The 6,257-nt window shown below is 44.8% G+C and overlaps 1 non-coding gene across 1 annotated transcript; it reads left to right on the top strand.

Moving 5' to 3' along the window:
* The first annotated feature begins 1,794 nt into the window (after window positions 1-1,794).
* On the top strand, window positions 1,795-1,904 carry LOC146341034 (U6 spliceosomal RNA). The gene has a single exon (XR_014784160.1). It is a non-coding gene; the product is annotated as a U6 spliceosomal RNA (small nuclear RNA).
* Window positions 1,905-6,257: the final 4,353 nt, after the last annotated feature.

Here is a 6,257-nt window from a genome sequence, read left to right as displayed (position 1 = left end):
AGACTATTACACTTCAGTGCCAGGTACAGTACCTAGCATGCTACCGTGGATATTTTATCGTTTCTAAAATGGAAGGTGCCAGGATGCGAGCTTGATTGGAAGCCACTCTGTCTGACCTGGAAGACTTCCTCCATAATCCTGGATATGTGGGGACTGGCAGTGGTGATCAAAGTGAGGATAGAAATGCACATGATACACTAGATGGTCCATACAAGGTACAATGTGTGCATGAAGAAACGCCAGGAAAAACACAACACTTCCTTAACTACCAGCGCTTTCTTCACATCAAACACGTAAAACAAGGGGGCTCGGTGAACGGCCCGATATTGCTGCAGCTAAGTAGGTATGGAGCTGATCCGTCCCTTGGATAGGAGACCACTGGGAGTCTCACAGAAGACCAGGATATGAGTAGAGTAAACATATATTTCTAAAAAAAGCAAGGAGACATACGGTATGATGCTTGGAGAAAAAAGAGAGATATGGAGAGGCAGGACCAGTGGGCACTAGTAATGGTATCTAAGGAACAATTGATGCATAAGAAATCAGGCTCTAGTCTTGGAGTCTAAACCTTCCGGTGTGTGTGTGTGTGTGTGTGTGTGTGAGAGAGAGAGAGAGAGAGAGAGAGAGAGAACACCCACATGTCAGGGTGGAAACTGAGCCGATAGAACCCCAGAGAAGTTCTGATTCTGAGGAGGATCAGCAATCCATGGGAGAGGAGCCAGCTCATCCCTCACAGGCACAGCAGCTGGCAGAGATTCCTCCTGCCAGCATTCCTGAGATAGATAGTGATCCTAGCAGTGAGAAAGTGTGGGAGGGGGGCTTGCTAGATGCTCAATGCAGACGCAGGGAGCGACGAGCGATGGAGGGCGCGGAAAGGAGGCGTAAAGCCCATTTGGCGCGCAAGCAATGGCCGCCTCCCGTGGACCCAAGGGAAAGAGGGAGGATCTCTCCCTAGCCCATAAGTTCAGGGTCTTCAAGTGACTCTCCTTCAAACGGGGATCAACTGCCTACTCGGAGCATAGGCCACTCTGCTGTTCCTTGCTTGTTCGCTGGTGATTAGCATCTGAAAGAGTCATTAAGTTGTAAAAGGATTAAAGCCTTGAAAAGAATCCTTTCATCTGTGTCTTGGGTTGGCTATTGGAGTCTACTGAAAGAGGCTGCCAGGGCACTCCTGACAATGCATTACCCTTCCCTTTCCTTTAGGGATCTTTGCTTCTCTTAAAGTGTTTTTACAGTTTAAACTGGCAGCTCTTGTTTCTCAAGAGCTTACCAGAAGGACATTACCCTGTCCCACAGACATGGCCCAACCCCTGACAGGAGAAGCGTGAGAGGGCCTAGCACGTTCTGTGGTCCAGGTGAGCCCATCAAGAGGGGCCAGCAAGCCCCCTTCCTGGGCAGCAGGTGTTCTTTGTGCACACAATATGGCCAAAAGATTTCACCGATGGATCAGGGCTTGCAGGGACATGAACATCTGCTGATGTGATGAGACAAGAATATCTATATGTTACTTCACTGCTGATGACATTAGCAGGGCGGCACAGATGTCAGCGTGAAGAGAAGGCCAAAACAACGTAGTCCATGAAGAAGTCAAAGAAAGCATTACTAAGGGGGTTAGAAGTGGCTTAAGGTGATGCTTAATTTCATTTATTCATTCATTTCATTTATTATATTTCTATACCGCCCCATAGCCGAAGCTCTCTGGGTGGTTCACAAAAATTAAAAACCATTAAAACACATTATACAAGATACAAAAAGAAAGGGATTTACATAAAACCATTTAAACAAGTAACACGGGTGCTCACTTCAGTGGCACATATACTAAAATTGGAACTATACAGAGAAGATTAGCATGGCCCCTGCGCAAGGATGACATAAAAAAAAAACAAGTAACACAGCCAACATATATCTAAAAACAATTTGTTAAACTATCAGCCAAAGACAATCCAAGACCTAATTTAAAACTCATTGTATGCTGCCAGATGCCTGAGAGAAGACGGCAGTTTTCACGAGATGACAATGTTGGCACCAGGTGGGCCTCATCAAGGAGATCATTCCATAACTGGGGGCCACCAAAGAGAAGGCCCTTTCTCTTGTTGCCACCCTCCGAACCTCCTTCAGAGGAGGCACCTGGAGGAGGGCCTTGGATGCTGAACATAGTGTACTGGTCAGTTCATATTTATATTTAAGATCTAAATATAATTATACTCATAGGACATGTTGCTGAACATATGTGAATTCATTTATTAGGATTCATACATACATTATTCCACTGAACATACTATATTGGTAGGCCCACACCACTGGACTGATTTGCTGACATCACTCTATGGTTTGCATTACCTCAATATTGCAGGATACCATAAGGACTGGCTCACATCTCTTTATATTGATTGGCTTTGCTGAAAAGAGTGTAAATGCTGGGGTCACCAAAGGGGAAGTTAAGTGAGTGAGCAAAGCAAGAACTATCAAATACAACTAGCTCCAGTTGCACTGATTTAAAATCTTTAGGATTTTAAAGAAGGACTCCTTGGTCAGTCAGCTGACTCCACAGTGGTCTGCCTGTTCCATCATTTAAAAATAGTAATGCAGACTATTACACTTCAGTGCCAGGTACAGTACCTAGCATGCTACCGTGGATATTTTATCGTTTCTAAAATGGAAGGTGCCAGGATGCGAGCTTGATTGGAAGCCACTCTGTCTGACCTGGAAGACTTCCTCCATAATCCTGGATATGTGGGGACTGGCAGTGGGGATCAAAGTGAGGATAGAAATGCACATGATACACTAGATGGTCCGTATAAGGTACAATGTGTGCATGAAGAAACGCCAGGAAAAACACAACACTTCCTTAACTACCAGCGCTTTCTTCACATCAAACACGTAGAACGAGGGGGCCCGGTGAACGGCCCGTTATATTGCCGCAGCTAAGTAGTTACTTACCAAACTTTGGTCCAAACCAAAGGTTGGACTTGGCAACCTTTGGGCTATGGCAGCTTCTCCCCATCTAAGGCTCTCCAGCTGATGGGGTAGGAAGCTGCCAAATGCCTTTTTAACACATCTTTGAAGGTAGGCAGGCAAAGAAAGGCACAAATCAGTCAGTGAAGCGTGCCAGAGCCTGAAGCCTGTGTGGTCTCACCCCTTTGAAGGTAGATAGCTGGAGAGCACCCTCCTAGATCTGGCCTTAAGGTTAGGAAACCCACACTGGTTGGGGTGAGTTTGGTACGTGAAAGAACGCTGCGTTGCTTGCAGATCCATGTATCCTTATAATAAAGTTGTGGCCCTTTGATAATCCGTAAACTGTCACTTGTCTTCATTCTGGGGGTAGAGAGCCATGCACATTTCACGTTGCAAGTGTTTTGACTCCCTTTTCTCTTCTGCTTTAACAACAATCGGAGGGTAACATAAACAGTAAGTGAACTAGGTGAATGTACACAGGCATATCCACTGGAAAGGGTTGCATCGTCGCTTGAGATAGTAGGAACATGCAGGGAGGTGGCGACCTCTAGTGAGAAAGCTGCGCTGGGAAAAAGAAAAGCCATGCTGCCTTGAAGAACCATTAGGAGGAAGGGCACATCTATGAGGCTTGCGTTTAGGGCATCAGAGGTGCTGTTCTAGTGCGTTTTAGGATCCCCACAGGACACATCGGCTGGAGAGCACTATTCTGCCACCGTTTTGTGTGTCCCCTCACAAGTACCATGGCTCAAAAGGCTACATTTTGTCAGCAAAGGTCAGCTAGCCAGGAAAAGATCTAGCACAGTACGACAAATTGCATTTGACAGTTCTCAATGAAACTAGGGAGGTCGGAGGAATTGGTCTGGGGGGCTGGAACTCGCCAAGCATTCATCAGCTCGGCCCCCTGGGCTTCGGCTCGTTTCCCCAAGATTGAGTCGGGCCAGCTCATGGATTTTTCCAGGTGTTAAAATGTTGCAGAACCCAGAGTCAGAGAGACCACGGAGTGAAGGAAAAAGAGATTCTTTATTTAACGCGCGGACTTAAGGCTGGAATCACTTCCAAAGAGCCAGAAGCCCCGAAATACATCAGCACATTGGTTTTATAGACATTGTGACACATATGAAACGGCTCCTCCTCCCCCTCCCGCGTGGGGTTGCAGTCCTCAACATTTCTTCTCCTAGCACTATTGTTTATAATACAAGAACTGGGTTATAGGGTAGCCATGATAAGGAGAGAACAGAAGAGAACAGCAGAGAACAAGATATACAACTGTATGACCTTTGACAAGATAAGGAATTCCTGTGTCTCGCCAGCTTACAACAATATATTCAAGGGAGAAAGAGCTCAGCAAGAACATGAAGCATGAGACTGCATGAGGCTACTTAGTCTGGCCCCCGATATGGCTGCTACATTCCCCCCTTAAATGCATAATTTCATTACAATTATAGCATTTCTGATAACTATACAAAGCTTTTTGTGACATACATATTACTTAGCCTATTGTTGGGCTATTAGAGCGTAGAGGGCAGCAGTTTTACTAGCTGAGACATAAACCAGATTGGTTAAACAGCGCATAAGACAAGGAACGCAGAGACATAACAGAACTTTTATGAACAACACTGGTAGAATTAGGATGAACAATGCTTTTAAGCTAGCTAAGATCTGGAAGCCAAGGGGTTAACTAATTTAGCTAATTGTTTTGTCTTATTGTTTTGTTAGCTACTATATTGTGCAGCTTGTTGATTTGTTTATCTACAGCATTGCCATTATCAGTTAAGTTAAAACAACAGAGCTTTTGGTGTGTCTCACAACTTAAATGATGAAGAAGGAAGAGGTAATCTATACCAGCTCTGTTTTCTAGAACTGCACCTCTTAGATCACGCAACTCTTTATTTAACAATGACAATGCTTGTGAGGTGGCATTTATGCTTTTGGCTAAGCTGCAAGCTAACCGGTTGATTTCCAGACCATCAGCCAAGGCTAAACCTGGAACCTTAACCAGTGACATTGCTAAGGCCAATTTTTCTGAGTCAAAATATAACTGCACATGACTATTACAATTTTTAGTTAGTTGGAGTGCTCGAGGCTGCCGTCGACGGATTTTCTCAGGCTACAGGGGAAGAATTGGCACCAATTCAATTGGCGGCTGAGGCAACATGGGTGGTTATTAGACAAGTTGGCAGGAATGAATGACCAAGTGCGGGAACTACATGTCTAAAACCATCCATGAGGCAAAAGTATGTGGGCATTATTAAAAGATATGTTTTGAATTTTATTACAGTGGAAGGGGGCCAGGGATAGCTTTATATTTTCTGGAAAATTTTTGACAATTAAGCATTCGTGCACACGTAGCATTTGTTTCAGCAACGATGGGGGTGCGTAGAGTGAACTCTGTAGGGGGTAGGATCTTTGCAACCACACCCCAATTAGCATTTTGGGAATAAGTTAAACTTACACCATAAACTCTTAACATGGTATCTTTTTGAATTTTCCCAGGATGTCTACAGACAGGTATTAGGCAAGAGCTAATAAGCCTGTTTGCAGGTTTACCGTACGCTGGGCAGCTATTCACCTGGCAAGCTGCAGTAGGGTCTAGTCCCCTTCTTCAATTCTCCAGTTGCAGGTCTGACTGTACGCAGGGGGACAGTTTCCCGGTGTGTCCACAGTAAGGTCTAGCCTGAGTCTTCTTACTGCTTTTTCAGAATGATTTTTAAAGGATTTTCAGGATTTCTGTTTATAGTCTACTTTCCCCCTCTCACTCTCTTGACTCGTGTCCAATGTATCCAGGGTTTAATTCTAGCTGCTTTCATAGCTGCAGAGGTGGAAAGTATGACAGTTTTCAGTCCTCTCCATCTGGGAGTCAAAGGGTTATTTTTCCCTCTTTAACTCATACTTTAACTCTTGGTTGGAAAGGATGAGCTTCTGTGATGAGAATGGCTTATTTTTTTAAGACAAAGCGACGCTGGGCTTGAAGAACTTTGCTCAGTGTTTGAACTTCTTGTTTAAGGCTAGTTTGCTTGCTTTTGATGCTGCTCCAGTGTCAATTATGAAGTCAGTGTCACGGCCCCTCACAGTCAATGTCACGGCCCCTCTCAAGCTGTCTCCCTCTTCGCCCATTCTGGCCCCTTTGGTTTTTTCCTTTGTGTATTTGATTTATTTTATTTGGGCATTCATGCCACTAATGTCCATCTTGTCCACACTGGGCACACTGGTTCTTTTTTAAGAATCTTCTGCCTCTGCCGGGTCTTCTTCTTTTCTTCTTTCATCCACGTCTTCTTGGGCCTCTGGGTTGAGGGAGGTATACT

The sequence above is a fragment of the Heloderma suspectum genome, chromosome 6 (genome assembly GCF_057233095.1).
Source record: "Heloderma suspectum isolate Gila_16-S chromosome 6, 16-S_ref, whole genome shotgun sequence".
Lineage (NCBI taxonomy): Eukaryota > Metazoa > Chordata > Lepidosauria > Squamata > Helodermatidae > Heloderma > Heloderma suspectum.
The sequence above is the reverse complement of the archived record's forward strand: the minus strand, read 5'-3'. Positions and strand labels throughout refer to the sequence as shown.